General features: G+C 35.2%; 1 protein-coding gene across 3 annotated transcripts in view; it reads left to right on the top strand.

Moving 5' to 3' along the window:
• Window positions 1-21,133, top strand: part of KCNQ5 (potassium voltage-gated channel subfamily Q member 5) — a 509,402-nt gene that overhangs the window by 192,762 nt on the left and 295,507 nt on the right. The gene's annotated exons all lie outside the window — the stretch shown is intronic.

Here is a 21,133-nt window from a genome sequence, read left to right as displayed (position 1 = left end):
AGATAGAGAGAGAGAGAGAGACAGAGCGTGAGCAGGGAAGGGGCAGAGAGAGAAGGAGACACAGAATCTGAAGCAGGCTTCAGTCTCTGAGCTGTCAGCACAAAGCCCGACCCGGGGCTCGAACCCACAAACTGTGAGATCATGACCTGAGCCGAAGTCGGATGCTTAACCAACCAAGCCTCCCAGGAGCCCCTGGAGCAAATTATTTACACAAAAGCGAGCCAACACTCATCTTTTTCAAGTAATTCCACCTTAACACATATATGGAAAAACTGCTGGGAGGAAAACCAGGAACACTTAGTTCACACTTAGTCATACTTGTCCAGGGTGTTCACAGATGCACATGGCAAGTAAAGAACATGTTCGTGTCCTTGAGCAGCACTAGTCTGCCGTGGAGCCTTCTCACCCGCCTGTCGACAGCAGCAGCGATACACAAGGGCTGGCTGGGCTGTGCCTGTGCTGCATTGCCCAGGTTCCTAGTGTTTCTGCACTTGCAAGTACGATTTTATTTTTGTAAGTTTCCTCAATAGATGCCTACTTAATTCATCGCAATAAAACTAGAACAAAAAGAAAATGTGAAAGAGTAAAGATATTCATGAACTCCTTGACAGGTCGCCTGTATACTTGGGATATCATTTTTGTAAGAGTGTGTGTATCTTTGGAGATCCCCATACTAAAAATATTAAGAGAGTATTTAACTTCTAGATTATGGACGGGGGCAGGTTTTGTTTGACTCTCCCCTGGTTGGTTTCTACATGGTTTGCATTGGAATTAAATTTTAAATTAGAAACCAGAAAACAAACTTTTTAAAGATAACAAATTACATGGTTGTGTTTTTTTAGGATTGCTTTTAGAAAAACCTAAATGTCCATCTATCCATAGGAAAATATAAAATAAATTGTGAAATATTTATCTGATGAAATAACTATATAGCCATTAAAAAGAATGATCTACATCCATGTTAGTCAACATCAATAGATCTCAAAAACATAAGAGTTGAATGAATGAAAGAAGCAAATTACAAAGTAGTATGTAAAATTATATTACTTGTGTAAATTTAATAAGAAATGTTAAATTATGCTGTACAGGTGTCCCTTGCTTTTTGAAAGTTCACGTTAGGCCACTTCCCTTTTATGAATCTGCATTAGTACCTGTGTTTGCTAACCAATAGAAATCTAAAGAGGATTTTCACTTTCACAAAAAAAAAGTTGAAAAGCAAAAGTAGGGTTCAGTGTTCATTTTGCCCTGAGCCCTTATAGAGGCCACACACACAGAGGAGAGTGGCACCACCAGGCTCCTTCCCCGGGAGCTACTCTCATCATCTCAGCATCAAGCAGCCTTACCTTTGAACTATGTCTGTGACCATCTGTGCTTTATCTCAATTTATTTTGTGCATCCATTAGCAAGGTGTATCCTGAGGTAAAAGAAGATCCCAAGAGAAATTATTTTAGGGACCTGGGAATGCTCAAAAATTTTTCCATGTAATTTTTCCATGTAATTTTTCCATATCATTCCTCCTTCGTTTTATGCCATTTCACCTTATGAAAAGTTTCGTAGGAAGTCTCTATCTTTGGATAGCTGGGAAACCTGTAAATGGATTATGGATTACTGGATGTAGTAAGGGCATAAAAATATAGACTGGAAAGATACATACTAATTTGCTATAGTAATTGTATCTGGTGAGGGAAGAAGAGGAATGGGCTAGGAAGAAAAAGGGACCTCAACTTGATGAAAGTTTTGTAGTTTTATTTATGTAAATAAAACCAAGTGAATATACAAGAAGCAAAATGACAAAACATGAACATTTGTGAATTTAAGGGTTAGATACATGGGTGTTTGGTGTGTTTTTCTCTGTACTTTGCTGTATTTTTTAAGCGTTAGAAAAGAAAAAAAAAAGAACATTTCATTAAATGGGGCTTGAGTTTAGAAAAAAAGAACTGAACTGACTGCAAAATAACTACCCCTAAATTAGGATAATTTGCCAAGACCTATACTGCTCAAAAGAAGTAACACCTATTTCCATTCCTGTGAGGGGTTCAGTATTGAATATTATGGGTATTCATCCGACTCTGAAGTATGTACCTAAATAGGATAAAGATTTTGTTTTTTGAGTAAAGATTCTGAGGAGAATACCCTGAAAGAGGCTTGAAGAATATAGGAATTGATTTTTATACACTGAGAAACCTGATTCCAGATAGTATAATACTTGTCAAGGGTTTTACACAAAATTATCCCACAGAACACAAGCTGCCTCTTGATAAAAAGGGCAAGACAATTAAATTCAACCCTATTCACTTAAGGAAACTTTAGATTGGCCTTCTGCTGCAAGACCCTGCTGGCCTTGCTTCTTTTATGTGGAAATGGGATTGTTATACAGCCTGGAAGGCTAAACCAAGGCCTTTAATCTTTTCTTAAAATGCATGTATAACTTCCGTTAACACATATCTCAAATAATACTCTGGCCTCGCTATTTTTGTTGTGTGGCTGTCAGATGGAAAACGAAAAATAACCAGGAATGTTGATTTTTCTTTCGATTCCAAGTCCCATTTGCTTTATATCATTTTCCAGCTGTCCCTCCCCCCAAAAACTGCTGAATTGAGACACTTTTATTTTCTTGCTGTAACGTTGACCATAAATTATATAAATTTTTTGTAAGGTCACCATAATATTTTAGTCCACCTCCATTTCAAATGTGCGATACTCCCCAAACTTGGAAATATGTTCAAGTAGTATTTTTTTTCTCTTCTTTGCCAGCAGGCTACAACATAAATTATCTACAGACATTGTAGGCATAGACCTAGGTCTATCAAATTCATATCATGGTTTCTTTGCTCCCCATTACTAGCCATAGTGACTATTACTTACATATTAAAATGTTCTTTCCTGCCAAGCCTAGAAGCAGCCTCAGAATCCTTCTCAGCATTCAATTTCAGTCTGATGCTCAGTTAATCACAATTATTACCTGAGATGAAACCTCTTACTGCAGATGTAATCCACAATGTATGGACTCGCTTTCTGCCACAATCCAGCTAATAAAACATTGCTTCAACCATATTGGTTGAGACCATCTTACCCCTCTTAGTTCCTTGTAGTGGATTATCATCTGCTGTGTTGGTCGCAAAATTGACTTTCTCTTTGTAGACCACAAAACAAACATATTTTTCATCAACAAAATTTCACTCATTTTTTTTCCCAAGCAGGAACAGAGAGTAATTTCATCAACAATGTATTGTGGTGGTAACAATTTATAATAATACATGGAGTGAATTATTATTATGTTGCAGACACTGGGCTAAGTGTCATACAAACAATCCTTCATTTTATCTTTGCAGCAACTCTATGATGTAGGTACTGTAATTATACAGATGAGAACATTGAGGTATAGAGAAAGTAGATCATTTGACCAATAATCACTGAAAGTGGCTGCATCAGTTTCAAATCCATGTGCCTTACCCTTTAACCATTATACTACACTTAGTGTGGTAGAGCCTGCTCATGCTGGCTCACAACAGCCACCTGTTGAATTTTTAGGAATTTTACAAGCTGGTTGTTAAACATGGCCATTATTAAAATTTTAATTATATAAACTTTAAAGTACATTAAAAACAAAGGTAATAAATATTCAAAGTCCATCACTTCCTAATTATTTACTACACTTTACTATTATAACTCTTAAGGTTATTTGCATTCATTGTGTCTTTAGGGTGGGAAGACTATAAAATAGTGTATTAGTGAGCTTGTGTTCCCAGCTCTACATTTAGTGCCATCACATAGGTAGCTTGAAATCAGCCACGAAAGAGAATTTATGCCACAGAAATTGGCAAATGCTACAAAGAGGGGTTTTGTTTTGTTTGTTTGAAAGACGGTTGTTAAACTGACAACCTTGGTGGTGACGTTCGTGGTGTATTTGTTAATTTCGTAGTTGTTTTTTCCTTCATTGAATTCCTCACTAGTAACATAATTTGGGGTGAGTTGAGCTTTTGGTGAATTTGTCTAATCAAAAAGTGAGAAGAACAATGAGCTTCATTAGCTTTAGTCTAACTGTAGGTTACTCACAAAACAGGCCTGAATTTTAAAAACAGTTATATTTATTAGATGACAAGAAAGTAGAAAGTTGTGCTTAACTAATAAACTGACTATGTGACCCTTAGACAAGAATCTGAAATTTAGATTGTGTTTATTAGAGCAAAACGAGAGGAGATTTACAAATTTGGTAGTTTATACATACCCATTTTTCTGTAAGCATAGGTGATTTATTTTGTAATCTCCAGCCACCAGCAATGTCAAGAACCACTCTTCATAGCAGATAATCTGTCGTTTCAATTTCTCAGCAAAAGGTGTGAGTTTTGGAAAGCCAGGCCATGTCTTTTTATTTTTATATTTCCATTCTTCATTCTACCCTTTGTCTTTGAACAAATATGTTGCAGTTTGTAGTTGCAGATAAATGTAGAATTCATCTAGTCCTTGGATTCATAGAAGGTATTCTCTTTATCAGTATTGTTGTATATTGTATTTCTTAGAAGTCAGTTAGAATTTGGAACAGAGTGAAAATTTTGTGTATTTCTGTTCTCACCTAGGATTGTCAAACAGTGTTTTAGTTCACTTTTATGTGAACCCTCAGTGAGCCATTTAGCACCTCTTGGGAAGCAATATGAGATAAAAATTTCAAGATAAAATTTCATTAATAAATTAGATGAAACTTTTTTTTTACCAAATACAATAATATAAGCCCAGTAACTACTTTTTTAGTATTACCTGTGTTCAAGGTTCTAATATATGCACTTCACTTGCTCTATCTTATACAAAACATGCAATAATAACTCTGTGAGGTAGCTCTTATTATTATTCCCATTTAAAAGATGAGGAAATTATTGTTGGGAGAGTTAAGTTACTTGTCCAGATCTAATCCCAGAGAAGTGTCTGGAAATTCTGAGCTTCTAAATTTAACACCTGTGGTGCTATGCAGAATGTCAGAAAAATGTAACCTCGTTATAAATACCGAAGAACTCCCAACTTCATTAGAGAAAAGAGGCATGGGAATGATTGCATAAAAAAGATCAGTGTATATCCATTTAGCCACATACACATGCATACAAAACACCAAATATAAAAGGCGGAAATGAAGAGCTTGCCTCTCAGTTTGTAATACTATATTTCCATTATTCTGTAGTCCACTTTTGCCCCTCTAAAACATTCGTACTATCAATCCTGAAAAAGTAAATTTGAGAAATCATCATATACATGTGTTACTACCCATAGTATTTGGAGAATACACTACAGGTTGAATTAATGTGGCTAAATAGAAACCTGGTAACACATATCAACAACTTGATAGCTCTTGTATACTTTCTTCAAACAGCAACTCTCCAAATAGGGTGTCACTATCTAATAATACCTCAGTAAATCTCTTCCTCTGCACAACACTAATTGATTGAATAATTCCTTTGCTTTTTATCCTTATGTGGTATCCTAGAGAATTCTCATCAAAGAAGTTTACAAAACAGACCTGTATATTCCTTGAAGTAATAAACAACATATTACTTTGGAAAGGGAAATTAGTAAATGAAATTCAGTAATCATTCACAAATGTTCTCTACCATCTCTGTTATGCTTAATAATACAAACCATAACTTAACTTATAATAAATTGCTCAAAAATTATATCACTCTCATTTTTCACGGATTATGCTTTTTATGTATTTTGCATCATATCTAAAAGAAATACAGCATTTAGAAAAGAATAATTACAGAGCAAAAATTTGTGAGGACTTAACTTTACACACACACACACACAAACACACGCGCACACACACACACACACACACACATTTGGCTGGCATTTTCTTTATAAATGTTGTTATATATTGTATTTCCTGGAAGTCTGGTAGAGTATGGAATTTAGTGGAAATTTGCATATTTTAGTTCTCACATAGCATTGCTAAATTATGTTTTAGCTCACTTTTTACATGGGACCGATTGCAAGTATTTGAAAGTAATCTTTCCTGGGTTAATTTTAACTATTTTATGGCCTTCCAAGTGCAATAGGCTTTAGGTAATTTCCAGGGTTATATATTTGACTGATGGTCCATACAGTGCCTTTGTACAAATCAGGAAAAGACACCCTTTTATCCATATACTTTTTCCATTGCTTAGAAATTGTTGTAAGATACTATTTTTTTTAATGTTTAATTACTTTTGAGAGAGAAAGAGACAGGACATGAGCAGGGGAGGGGCAGAGAGAGAGGGAGACACAGAATCCGAAGTAGGCTGCAGGCTCTGAGCTGTCAGCACAGAGTCCGACGCGGGGCTCGAACTCATGAATCGTGAGGTCATGACCTGAGCCAAAGTCAGACACTTAACCGACGGAGCCAGCCCCATACTGGTTTGTTTTGAAGTTTTCTTTGCTGAGATTCTATATCATTTTCTTCTTTACAAGTACATTTTGTTTTGTCAACTTATTATATGATAACCGCCTTAAAGTCCTTGTCTTACAATTCCAACATCTGGGTCATCTGGGGTTGGCATCTGTTGATCATTTTTCCCTGGAAAATGGGCCATGTTTTCCTTACTTTCTGTCAAATAATTTGGAATTATATCCTGGACATTGTGAATGTTCCATTGTAGAGATTCTGGATTCTATTATATTACTCTAAAGGGCATTGATGTGTTCGTTTTAGCAGGCAGTTGTCATGGTTAGACTCAACCTGCCAACCCTCTCACTTACATGGTGGCAGCTTAGATCACTGTTCAGATCACTTTGAATGTGTCCTGCACACGAGAGCACTTCAAGGGTTAGTAAGAGACGTGGATAGAATTTATACACACACCTAGGAGCTCCCCTTCTCAGACCCTCTCCTTTCTGAAATTTCCCCCTCACTTCCTCGTGCCTTCTTCCTTTAGTTGTCCTAGCTAAATTCAGGATAAAAGTGCAAAAATCTGAAAATCAGCTTGAGCTAGTTACTTCCTACAAATTTTTACTCCCCCTCAAAGTTTTCCTACTTTTGTTCATTCTCCAGAGTCTTGTATTTTCACCAAAATTTGTAGTAATTTGCAGGAGGCTGTTAGGAGCTTGTTCTTCCACATCAGAAATGGAAACTCCTATATTGATTTTATATAAAAAAACATTTTTCCGTCATTTGCCAAAACCACATTGCAATACATACAAATTTATGAAGTCTGTGATTTAAATGGCTCCCTTGAGGGTTAGGCAATTTACAACTCTGTGTGTATGCAGCACTGATTGTGTATATTATGCATATTGTGTTGCAAGCACACAGTTATTTTGATACAGTCATCATTAAACCTATGGGTGACTCTGTTCTACACAGAATCTAAGGCCATGTTTTACTTTTGTCCCATGTTATCACCTTCACCAAAAACATTCACCAGAAGACCCAGACTGTTGAGGTTTAATCCTGCTGTCAAGTAACTACAGAGAGATTTTTTCCATCATTTTCCAAGTAATCTATTGCAATACTTAATATACGATTGCCAAGAAAATCTAAATTAAATCTAGCCTACTGCCTCTGTCATTGCCATGACCTGAAAGATAGATTCCACACCTCTTCACATTCCCCCTTTCCAGTCACACGGCATATTGTTCACTGGTTATTTTTTATAAAAGCATCATAATTCCCATTAGTTTTGTAAAAACACTATTTGACTGTAAAGTTCTGATGATGAAGAAAAGCCCCATACTTATTACTTAAATTTAGTAAAACTTTCTATCTAGCTTGAAAATACCTTCTTAAACTGAATTTATCCATTCTTTCAACTTTCTTTCCATGTTATGAACATGCCCCCCTTCATATTCTGTCATAGATATGCCAAGTCACTTCTCATCCAGAACTTTGCTACAAAATGCTTAGGATACTGAAAGAAATACCTCTAGACTCCTACATTATTTCTTGTTTTTATTCCTCCTAAAACTGTAATTGTAAAAGACTGTAGTGCCATATTTCTTACATGCTGTTTTTATTCACCATAAACCCTGAGCTCTTTCTCTGCCAATATTATACCTGATTATTCCTCAAGAACCATATGCTCCTTCTTTCAGTTAGATACATAATGCTTATTAAACATTGAATCCCAGTACTTATTTCTTAAAAGATGTAGAGCTCATATGTCTATTTCTATCAATAACAGATTAACTCTATAAATTACTGCAACTATTATGAAACACTTAAGGAATATTGATATTCAAATTAAATATAGTATCAAACAAATGTACCAAAAAATGATGAAATAAAGTAACTATTAGATGGTTGGTTTTGGATCTCAAGGCGTCCCTAATTCCTATACTCCTATTGACTTTCAATTAATGCACATAAAGTACAAAAATAATTTCAATCAAATCTAGCTAAAGAATAGAATAAATAGGTACTTATCATAGGATCCCATTAACTAGAGATTTTCAAACAGCATAAAGCAACAGAGATCAGGCAAAAAGTTTTCTAGTGAGGGAGGGTCAACTCTAAGAAATAACTTTTGGAGATGATGGGATGTGGAAATAAGTAAGCCAGTATGTTGACATCATTTGTTGAAATGATTTCCGGAAAGAGATGAAACACCTTTCTGTGTTATTAAGTCCATTGTCAAGTCTCCAATGTCCATTCTACTTTAGCTCTGTCTTTAAGCAAAAACTGGAAAGTATTTTCTCTGCCTGTAGGACTAGATAGCAATAGCAGTGATAACAAGAAGAATTAACAACTGAGATTCATTGAGTGAGTACCATGTGCATACACCCATTTGTGTGGACAGTCTATAAAGCAGTTACCATAATGCCCATTTTTCACAGAAGGAACCTGACACTCAAAGACATTATGTAATTTATCCAAGGTCACACTGATGGAAACAGCAGAAATGGGATTATAACCCCCATCTATCTAACTCTTAACTCTGAATTTGTAACTACTACATAACACAGGGAATGAGCTGATAAGAACACACTTTGTAAGCTCTCTCTGGAAAGGTTGCAATCATAGATGTGAAAATGTTTTGAAAGCCAAAGAATGCTATAGAGATGCAAGGCATTGTTCCTTCTTGTTTGCTCATTTTTCTTTGTTTTTACCCTTTTCTCTCATCACACTTGGTAAATACATGAGTCATCCTGAAAATGCGTGCTTCTCTTAGGTTTATTCATCTCTAAATCTATTCCATAATGAAACATACTCTTCAAAAGCTGAAGACAGTGTAAAGATAATAGAATTCAAATAAAATAAACCCCTATAACTCAAACTCTACATGTTAGTCTATGTTTTCTATTCATCTAATTTTTCATAACAACTAACTATAATAGGAAACAACTGGTAAACCAGGAAACATAAGAATCAACTGGTAAACCTTACTCAAGCTTTCACTTTAAAGTATTGTATAAAAGCAAAATTATAATGATAGAAGTAAAAGTCCTGTGTAAAACTCCTGCAAAGTACACAACTTAAAAAAATAAAACACATTGTAAAGCAATCGGTTCTATAGCAATAACATCCTTAACCTTTCCCTAAATTACATGAAGGTTGTGACATTTCATGGCCACTGGCACAGCTAAATATAAACAGATTATTCTGTGCCTGCTCCCTGTGCTTTTGCTGACTGACACAACAATTAAGGAAACAAGTTTCCTTTGTAAATTACAGCTCCACGCAGCTTTGAGTAAGCAGAGAGTGTACATTAGAAATATTTTTAGCTTGACATGAAACTTTCCAAAAGATCCTAATTAAGCATTTAAGCCCAAGAAACTATAATTGCAACTGCCAAAATAACTGGGAAATCATACCTTTGGTGGGATCAATCTTAAACTAAAACCATTGTTTGGAAAACCTTATGGAAAGGCTGTATTATTCTTCAACATTGTCTTACTTCTAATGCTGCCCACTTTACGAGAGATTCAGGTGCATTATTTAGTTGTAGATAATACATTCAGTAAATGTGTAAGCACATACAAGTGGAAAAAAAGACTGTAAACATCAGTCCTCTGTGACCAGAAGAGAAAGCTTCCCAAATCTTGTCCTACTGAACTCTAAAGCAGAGCATCACATGCCCATCGTTTAACTGTGGACTCTGGCTGTAGAAGTTCAGCCATCAGAATCACCAGAAAAGTTCTTTTTTTTTTTTTACATTTATTTATCTTTGAAAGATGGAGAGAGAGCACGAGTGGGGGAGGAGCAGAGAGAGAAACACACACAGAATCCGAAGCATGCTCCAGGCTCTGAGCTGTCAACACAGAGCCTGACGAGGGACTCGAACCCACAGACCATAAGATCCTGACCTGAGTCGAAGTCAGATACTTTGCTAACTGACCCAACCAGGTGTCCAGAAGAGATCTTATTAGAACACCATCTCACTTATAATTTGATCCAGAAATGACTTAATCTTTGCAAATGTGCAGCATTTACAAAAGAATAGTAATGGAGTTTCATGCAAAATATTTCTATACAGCTCATATTTCAAATATTGTTACATGAAGGTAATATGCTTTTTATAGTTTAAATGCTAAGAGCTTTCAGAATAAAATATCAGTTGCTTTCAATGAGGATTTTTCAGGGCCATTAGCATATACTAATTTAAAATAACTGTCATCTAACTGCTATTGTCATAACAGTTCATGTTTTGGTCATGTGCAATTATGTAGATAAATCTTCTGTGGATATTTTTAGAAGATTTTCTATCCTTACATTTTTAAATAATCATGTGAAAGTGATGTTATTTATTTACTATTTTTATTTGAATTTATTTAAGCTATTAATTATTATGATGATTCATTTTAATCCCAAACCAAGAATTTTGGCAAGACAGTGAGTGGCACAAAATGAATTGTCAGTAAAACTTTGGTGACAGCTGACATTTGTGAAGAACTTACTGTGAGTATCAAACAGTGCATGCTTACTCACTGAATCTCCCCACAACACTAATATTATACCCATTTACTCAGATGAGGAGACCGAAGTCAGGTAGTCATGTCCAAGGTGACACAGTACAAAATGTCATAGTCGGATTTGAACCCAGCTAGTCTGGCTCAGGATCCTTCTCTTAACATGTTGATGGGCAAATCTTTATTAAATTGAATGCATGAATAAATGAATGATACTCCAGTTTAGAGGAAGACATCAACCTACAATAGAATATGATGGTAAAATAAAAAAGCTTGTTTTCAAACGAATACATCACATTGGTTTCATATGTATGGAGTTTCAGAATGTGCATCTTGGGACACTCTCTCACCTTATTATGCTAATGGCACCACCATTTCTCAAAACACTTCTAGAGCTGTCCTTGAGAATTTACTTTAAAGCAAATTTATAATACACAAACATACACAACTTAGCCTAGTGGCTGTGTAGTCTCACCATTTTTTTTAACCAAAGAGGATTATCCTGCATGATTATGCACATTCCTCACCAGAGTTGGCTCAGAATGACACTTGGCTGTTAAAAGAATCAAATCCACCCTCAAAGGGTGAAAATGTGCCAAGTGTCAAAGTATTCAAAGGGATCTGTCACGGTTTATTTTAATCACTTCTAAAATTGTTTTCAGTAATAAACCTATTGTTATACAGGTATCCACTAAATTGGAAGCTTTGGTGGGGATCCTATTCATTTGGATTAAATGAGTTATTCAAAAGACCCAAAACTAGCCCAGTTCTTCTACAATCCAAGTGCGAAAACCTCAGCCTTGCTCTATGTTCCATAATAGAAAATAAGGGATGAGTAGAGAATAGGGAGGTTTATCTGCTGATTTATACCCCAGAATGTTATAAGATTGAGGTCTCTGGGAAAAACTCCTTGCCATTGAACTGAGTCTTTTAATTATGATGGTGATGATAGATGGTACAGATAGTAAACAAGGATTTACTAAAAGTAGAAGAGTAAAGGATTTTTAGTAGCAATTGAGAGTTGGTCTTAGGCAAAGCTTAGAAGTAGATACTTTGTTTGTTGACCCCCTATTAGCACCCTCCTCCCAGCCTTTATTTTGTCTCCCAATGAGACTGCACCCTCCAATCCTCTCCTCCTCCACCCAGTATCTCAATTCTTTTTCTATGCTGGGTGTCAGGAAGGTACTAGTTAATGGCAGTTTGCTATGAGACCAACCACTAATATTTGCATTGTGCCAAGACTAGTTTTAGAAGGAACTTTTAAAGAAGGAAACTTTTAAAGAAGGAAAATGCAGTCTAACTCAACCACAGAGGAATGCCTTTGTCCTCTGCACCCATTTCTCTTTACCAGACAGTAAATCAGTGGAGACTTGCAAACCAGCTGTGAACCTCAGCCCCTTCTGTGAAGAGAGAAAACCGAATACCTTAGAAAGTTTACTTAAATAGTTTATATAAACAGAATTATATATCACAAGTGATGAATACCTGAAGAGAACCTTGAATTTCTGGCATTGTATTTCTATCCAGAAAGGCTAGGAAAGACAACTCCCAATGAAAACCATCCAATTTCAAAGAAAATACCCAAAGCTAGTCTAGTCCATGTCCTGGAGAAGGCAAGGATAGTAAGACTGTGATCTTTTCTGGGCACTTGAAGGGTCAGTAGTAGCCTTCTCATGTGATGCCTTTATAAAAACTCTCAGGATAGCCTTTGAGTATTGATAAGGTTTACCATTCACAAGATTATAATATTAATATCACAAGATATTAACTTTGGCCAAGGTTGACTCACTAATAACAAATGTACTTAGTTAACAAGATTAAAATTAAAGTTTTCTTGTGTGATTTGGAACGAAGGAAGGGATATTCTGACCTGGCTTTGTAATTCAAATAACCCATCCCCAACAGTTTGTCTAACCCAAAAGGAAAGTGGCTAGCAGGCAACTTACAAAAACATCATTCCAGCCTTCAGATAGCTGATATATGCATCTAAACATATTTATCTAAAATTGCTTCACTGTAAAGACAGCCAACTGTGCTTCAGTTGAAAGTAAAAAAGAAGGGTAGGGCAATTTAACTAGCCAGATATCCAACAGAATTTGAAATTTGTATTATTAAATCCAAGTGTTCCCAAGCAATCATTAAATATTCAAGGAAATGGAGGAGGACCAAAGCAATGAACCAGGATCAGTACTGTCAAAATTCATACAAAGATGAAACAGATACTTCTGAATTCCTCCAGAGGCAATGGTTTTAAGCAGATCTGTGAGAATTACAGGTGAGTCATGAGCTACTACCACAGGCTCCATATTAACATGTGAAAAATTAATGGTGAGGCCGAATGCCCACCAAACAGATTCTGAGGAAAGAGGGCAAGGAGAGAGGGCTAAAAGATTCCAGCAATTTAGAACAAAAACAGTGTGGCCATGCTTCTTTATACTTAGCCCTTCATGATTATAGAGAGAGGAGTCTTCTTTAGAGTATTGCATCAACAATGGGAGAGTCCATGAACCATTGATCCTATCCTGTCTTCACTTCCTACTCATGAATGCTCCCCACCCCCAATCCATGGCATATTTATTTCCAGTAACCCACAAATAACCCTAGAATTTAGAATAAGCATTCAGAAATAAATCTTAAACACTCAAATGTTTAAAAACACATTTTTCTGCATTGAACATATTCCTTATCTAAACATATTGGTCTGAGTATGTTTCTTGAAGATACATGTTTTTGCTGGTTTTCCTGGTAAACTTAATCAATTTGTGATATTTTTAAAGAAATTTTGTAACATCAGGCTTTTGTCTTCTCAAAGAAGAAAATATTTATTTAGAAGTAGTTATGATTTCTAGTGGTTTATTATCAGGTAAGAGCTACAAAGCTGACTCAGTCTTGTATCAACCATTCACAGAGAGAACAGAATAACTGTCCAGTCCAGTGGAAGATGATTCAGTGTTTGGCCTTCACTTTAGATCTAAAAGTTTACTTATATGAGATGACCAGCACAATTGACATGATCTACAATGATATTTATTTCAGAATTTCTCAGGTCTACTTTCCATGTGAAGGAGTTACCAACCAGAAAGCTAAAGATGATAAGGTTGTTTACTCAAGAAAAGTGCCATTGCCCTGTGGGACATCCAGAAGGACCTAAAAGATCTGTGACTTCTGAGTTCTAGGCTGTGGACATTTAAGAAGTACAATGAGGTTAACCATAAACCTTCAGTTTTCATTCATGTATACAGATCACAGTACTTTTATCTTTCTAAATATGTGAATCTGAACTCACACAATCAAAGCCCACTTTTGGTTTAATTCTTTCAATATGAGCCCTTGAACGGATAAAAATTAGTTATGGTGGTGTGAAAATAAGAAGGAAGGAACCTAAGGAGGAAGAAGTAGAGAAAGGAAGGGTGCAGAAGCAGATCTGTGGCTGCTTATTAACTCAGGCTCTTATTCAGCTCCATTAAATGGTATTTTTTGAGAGCCTACTACAGGCATAGCAGAAGTACTCTATCCATTTCATTGTGACTCCTGGAAGACACATCTCCTGTATGACTCTTACCCCAACTCCCCTGTGAGAATAATAATCTTTCACACTATTTGTTTCCTGGAGATGCTGTGAAAACTGACAAGTGAATGTTTGTGAAGTACGTGAAATCCTCAGATTAAACGTGTTATATAAACATGGAAGAATGCTGCCTTTCCAGGCCACAGCCTGCATCTAGACCTTCTTCAACAAACCAGGTTTTCCTGGTTGGATGCTACTGGCCTGGGACTATGTTATTCTGAACTAACTGATGTGCCTTATATTCATATATGTCCATGATTCATGGCCCAGTACAAGATAAAGGTATAAAGATCAAATTACATTTTACATGGATTGAATGTCTCCTAATCTCTTTTGTTTCTTCTGAATAGACTTCTTCAAATCTTCATGGTTCATTATACATAAAAAAGAGAAAAAGAAAAAAGAAAGGAAAAAAAGAGAAAAAGAACAAAATCTTGCTTTTTAACTAACAAATATTCCTTGTGTTCAGGAAGATTCTGGCAAAGATATTTAAAACCCAGAAGTAATCCATGGCTTAGAATTTTTTGTTGTTCTTTGAGATAGTAGTTGGATTTGTTTTTTTATTATTGAAATATAACTATCGTACAATGTAGTATTAGTTCCAGGTGTACAATATAATTATTCAATAATTCTATACATTATTCAGTGCTCACCAAAATAAGTGATCACCATCTGTCACCAAACATTATTAGCATCTTTATTGATTGTATTACCTATGTGTACTTTTCATTACTGTGACTTATTTATCTTGTAACTGGAAGTTCGTCCTCTTAATCCTTTTATCTGTTTCACTCATCTCCTCATTTACCTCCCCTGTGACAACCACCAGTTTATTCTCTATTTAAGAGTCTGGTTTTTTGTTTGTCTCTTTTCTTTGTTCATTTGTTTGTTTCTTAAATTCCACATGTGAGTGAAATCATATGGCATTTGTCTTTCTCTGTCTATTTCACTTAGCAGTATACCCTCTAGGTTCATCCACATTGTGGCAAAGGGCAGTATCTCATTTTTTGTGCCTGAATAATACTCCATCACACACAGACACACACACACACACACGCATGCACACACACACACACACACACACACACACACACACACACACGCCTTTATCCATTCATTTATTGAAGGACCCTTGGGTTGTTTCCATAATTTGGCTATAGTAAACAATGTGCAATGTGTATATGTTTTTTCGAATTAGTGTTTTGTTTTCTTTGGGTTAATACCCAGTAGTAGAATTATTGGATTATATAGTATTTCTATTTTTAATTTTTTAAGAAACCTCTGTACTGTTTTCCACATCATTCCCATCAAACAGTGCACAAGGGTTCCATGGTTTTCCACATCCTCACCAGCAAGTGTTATTTCTTATCCTTTTTATCTAGCTATTCTGACTTGTGTAAAGTGATATCTTCTGTGTATTTTTAACTGGATTTTTCAGGGTTTTTTGGTGTGAGCTGTATAAGTTCTTTATGTATTTTGGGTATTAACCTCTTATTGGGTATATAATTTGCAAATATTTTCTCCCATTTAGTAGGTTGCCTTTGTTGATTTGTTGATATGTTCCTTTGCTGTGCAAAAGCTTTTTATTTTGGGGTAGTCCCAATGGTTTAATTTTGCTTTTGTTGCCTTTGCCTGAGGAGACATACGTAGAAAAATGTTTCTACAGCAATGTGAAAGAAATTACTGCCTAATTTTTTTCTATGATTTTTATGGTTTCACTTCTCATAATCAGGCCTTTGACTCATTTTGAGTTTATTTTCATGTATGGCGTAAGAAAGTGGTCCAGTTTCATTCTTTTGCATGTAGTTGTCCAGTTCTCCCAGAACCATTTGTTGAAGAGACTGTCTTTTACCCATTGTATATTCTTGCCTCCTCAATTTTTAAAGTCCTATTGAATTCCAAAGCAATTTAAGAAGTTATTGCATTAAAATGATGTATTATCAGATTAAGGATCATATTGTTATCACCTTTCCAAGTAGTTCAAAAAGTGGAAAGCAATTGATATGCAGGTTTTTAATAGACTTGCTGAACATCCTGCAAATTTATTTTGTAAGTTGCTGAAAACCTCTACTACATAAAGTTGTCAACATACATCTGAAATTATTAGTTCAATGACACTTTTTAAAAAATACATTTTTGTGCCTCTTATAATGTGTGTTGACAGTTAGTGGCATTAATTAGCACTCAGCAGTTAGGAACTGAGCTCATTTCCAGCTGTTAATCTGGGACCAACTCAACAAAGACTCCTATGATCTAAACAAGTCTGGCTACTGGTCCTTCAGTTCATAATATGCCATACTTTATGGAGAAAGCTTTATTACCATTTGGTTTTTTTATTACTCTGCACCATTATTGTCACTGATTGCAATTTACTAAAAAGGTCACTTTGTGAAGAAGTTGACACGTACATGACAAGATACAAAATCTTATGTCATGTGGATTACAGTTATTTCGATTTTTGATACATAGTAAACTTGAGTCTCCCTAACTTCTCTCTGCCCACTATAGTTGTTTGCATAAAATCTAAGTTATTCTGTAAACACCATAAGTGAAAATTAATACTTTAAAAAAGTGATCTATATAAGTTAATAAAGTTAAGAATAGTTATGATTACTTTTGTGGAATTATATTTTGTAGAGTTACTTGTCTTGGGAAATAATTGAGATGCTTTTTCCAGAGCATAGTTTATAACATATGTAGATCAATATAGACAGATTTTACCATTTTAATCTATATATCTAGATAGTAGATAGATGACGGACTATAGATATAGAAAGATGGGGACATTTCACTACATATATAAATACACATGTTCATAGTATTAGTGTATAATAAACTATCTCTTTCATTCCTGATTTTTCTTCCAGAAAAAATTAACTATTAAAAAGCAAGTTCTTCCTCATTGCCAAGTAGTATTCCATTGTATATATAAACTACATCTTCTTTATCCACTCGTCAGTTGATGGACATTTAGGCTCTTTCCACAATTTGGCTATTGTTGAGAGTGCTGCTATAAACTTTGGGGTACAAGTGCCCCTATGCATCAGCACTTCTGTAACCCTTGGGTAAATCCCTAGCAGTGCTATTGCTGGGTCATAGGGTAGATCTGTTTTTAATTTTTTGAGGAACCTCCACACTGTTTTCCAGAGAGACCGCACCAGTTTGTATTCCCACCAACAGTGCAAGAGGGTTCCCATTTCTCCACATCCTCGCCAGCATCTATAGTCTCCTGATTTGTTCATTTTAGCCATTCTGACCGGTGTGAGGTGGTATCTCTGGCCATTTGCAGCAATGTGGATGGAACTGGAGGATATTATGCTAAGTGAAATAAGTCAGGCAGAGAAAGATAGATATGTTTTCATTCATAAGTGGATCCTGAGAAACTTAACAGAAGACCATGGGGGAGGGGAAGGGGGAAAAAAAAGTTACAGAGAGGGAGGGAGGCAAACCATAAGAGAGTCTTAAATACTGAGAACAAACTGAGGGTTGATGGGGGGTCGGGGAGAGGGGAAAGTGGATGATGGGCATTGAGGAGGGCACCTGTCAAACCAATTTGACAATAAATTATATTTAATACAAAAAAAACAAGTTCTGTGGCATTTCTAATAATATTTAAAATGAACTTTGGGGGCACCTGGGTGGCTCAGTTGGTTAAGCATCTGACTCTTGGTTTCGGCTCAGGTCATGATCTCATAGTTTTTTAGTTCAAGCCCCACATTGGGCTCTGCGCTGACCGCTCAGAGCCTGCTTGGGCTTCTTTCACTCTCCCTCTCTCCACCCCTTCCCCCAACTTGCGTGCGTGTGCTCTCTCTCTCTCTCTCTCTCTCTGTCTCTCAAAATAAATAAAAAATTTAAATGAATTCTGAAACAATATTAAAGAAAACACAAAGAGTGATTTAAGCATAAGTAGAACATACTTGACTGTATCTGTAGAAACATTAGTCTGCCTAGCCCAGCAGTGTGGCTGGAAGTGGCTCACACCAGCTTGTGAGAGCTGAATGTTAAAATTTCAGGAATTTTGTGAGCCATTTGTTAAATATGCATTATTAAATTTCTGATTATATGAATGTATAAGTAAATAAAGTACCCTTAAAGCAAAATTAATAAATACTCAAAACTCCTAAATCTCCAATTTTTAAATCTATGCTCTTGAAGTTATTTACAGTATCTATATGAAGGAATATATTGTATAATAATAAGCTACTGGACACCTCTTCCCAATTTCACATTCAGTGACATAACATTAGTAGCTTGATGTTGGCTATGTTGGGAACATTTATACCTCAAAAATCAGCAAATCCTACAGTTGAAAGGGTGTTTTATTTTGTTTTGTTTTGGTTTTTTTGCTAGAAAGGTGATTGTTAAAAATATTACTGGCATACTACTGATGTATCCTAATTAAATTATTGCATAAATATCTAAATCTGTTGATTCTTTGTATCCATTAATCCTTCTTCTGATAGATTTTAGTGAAAATAAGGAAAGGATAATATTGTATATTCCAGTCTGTAAAAAGTGCTTTGAGATTTTATGATTCTAAGCCCTCTTTCTAAACTTGAAAATCAGGTGTGATCTTAAACAGCATTGAAAAATTCACTTCAAGTGTAGACTGGCAAATAATTTTTGCACCTGTCTTTAGGGCAGCCCTAGCTGATATGAAACCAGGTTGTATAGCTTGCCCTTATGTCCAGTAGCAGGAAAAAAACTCCGTCAACATTCACTGAAAGGAGTGACCTTGGGCAAGGGGTAAGATTTCTCAGTCTAAATATATCTCACGAAAATAATTCATCAGTAGTACCCTTTTCAACAAAGCTCCAAGCACTGACAATTCAGTTTTCATTCATTTTTATTTTATAGTATATTATCATATTTCTTTTAAATGTTTAGAGAAATGTGTAATTGCAATATTAATGTATACACTGAAACCTTAAGGTAAAATTCCACCATTTACTGTACAGTTTCTAGACAGAGTCAGTTTGTCGTTTTCTATAACCCATTTCTAACAGGGACCACAACAAATCAGATCATGCCAATGCCCACTTTGTAGTGAAGTGTCTGTGCAAAGAGGTTATAATTACCTAATAAATAGCAATACAATGAGAATACTTTTTTAAAAAATCTGCTGCATGCAGCATTACATTCAGATTTAAATGTGATTCTTAAATGAGCCCTCCTCCTAAAATATAATGCAGATCTTTACAACTAGTGGAAAAACATGCTTGTCCCAACTAGTAAAGTTAGAAAAAGGAAAAAATGATATGTGAATGTCAATAAATTATCTCTTTACAATCTGGCTGTATTTAAATTTCAAATTAACTAACTAATGCTACATATACAATACTTATAAGCACAGTTTACTGAGACAATGCTAAGTATGGGATGATCAGAATATTATCCAAGGTGGCAAAATTGTTAAGAGATTATGTAGCTTTAATTAATGGAAATGTTTTTTGCCATATATATATATATATATATATATATATATACATACATTCACTATTACTGAATTTTGTCATAGTTTTAAGTAATCCAAAAAAAGTTTACAATGTCTATTATTAATTCTTAAGAGAGAATAATTCTTAAAAGAGAAAAAGAGTTAAAGGATTATTTTGTCATTCTTTAGTTCTTTGAGTGGTTGTATGTTTTTTTTGTTTTTTTTTTAAGTTTATTTATTTTTAAGAGAGAAAGAGAGCAGGAGAGGATCAGAGAGAGAGGATCTCAAGCAGACTCCTCACTGTCAGTGGAAAGCCAGAAGTGGGGCTCAAACTCACAAACTGGAAGATCATGAACTGAGTCAAAAATCAAGAGTTGAATGCTTAACCAACTGAGCCACCCAGGAGCCCATGCTTTCTTATAATGTCAAAGCATGAATAAGTCATATCTAAATGACTTGCTAGAAAGTTAGTAACAGAAAAAAATGTGTATGTGTGTGTATATGTATGTATATACATACACACACAAAACCATGTTACATGGGTGATCAGAGCAAGTAGATTAATTTTATCATGCCAGATGAGAAGTGTCATTTATGGATTCACAATTTTCCTATTGTAATTACATGGCCTTTTGGAAGAAAAGACATAATTATCATTTTCAGTGTCCCTGGCCTCATTGAGCAAACGGCTCTTGATATTGACATTTTGTACCATGGATAATGATACTCTTCCTTCATTCAGAGGAACAAGAAGTGCTATATAAGCACTCACTCATCAATAGCCATTGTTTTATCATCAATTTTCACACATTAGAAAAGGCACAGCACCAAGCCTAACCCAGCGCAAATTATTATGTTCTCACTAAGCCTCACCAATATTAAACATTCAAATTAAGTTCATGCTTTTGATAAGGAAGATAAGAAAGTATACCATGGTAGGCCAAAATATTTTTTACCAGTTCTAGCATTTTAAATAAGATAAAGTAAAACTATTTGAAATTTAAAAGTTTATTTTTAAAGAATATGAACATGCTAATAAAAATTAACTGAAACTAGAAAAATGTTTTTCAAGTCTTAGTTACATTAAATGCATTATTTTACTAAAATGCTAGGTTTTTAAAAAGCAATTATTAAAACAAATAACAATTCAAATGCAGAAAGGCAAACTGTGTTTCTGATTATGTGAATAGTCACACACACACACAATAACGTAAGCAAAAGATCTTAGTTTTGTATACCACTGTCCATTATATTGGTAGACA

This window comes from Acinonyx jubatus, chromosome B2, assembly GCF_027475565.1.
Source record: "Acinonyx jubatus isolate Ajub_Pintada_27869175 chromosome B2, VMU_Ajub_asm_v1.0, whole genome shotgun sequence".
NCBI lineage: Eukaryota > Metazoa > Chordata > Mammalia > Carnivora > Felidae > Acinonyx > Acinonyx jubatus.
This window is presented reverse-complemented; position numbering and strand designations above follow the sequence as displayed.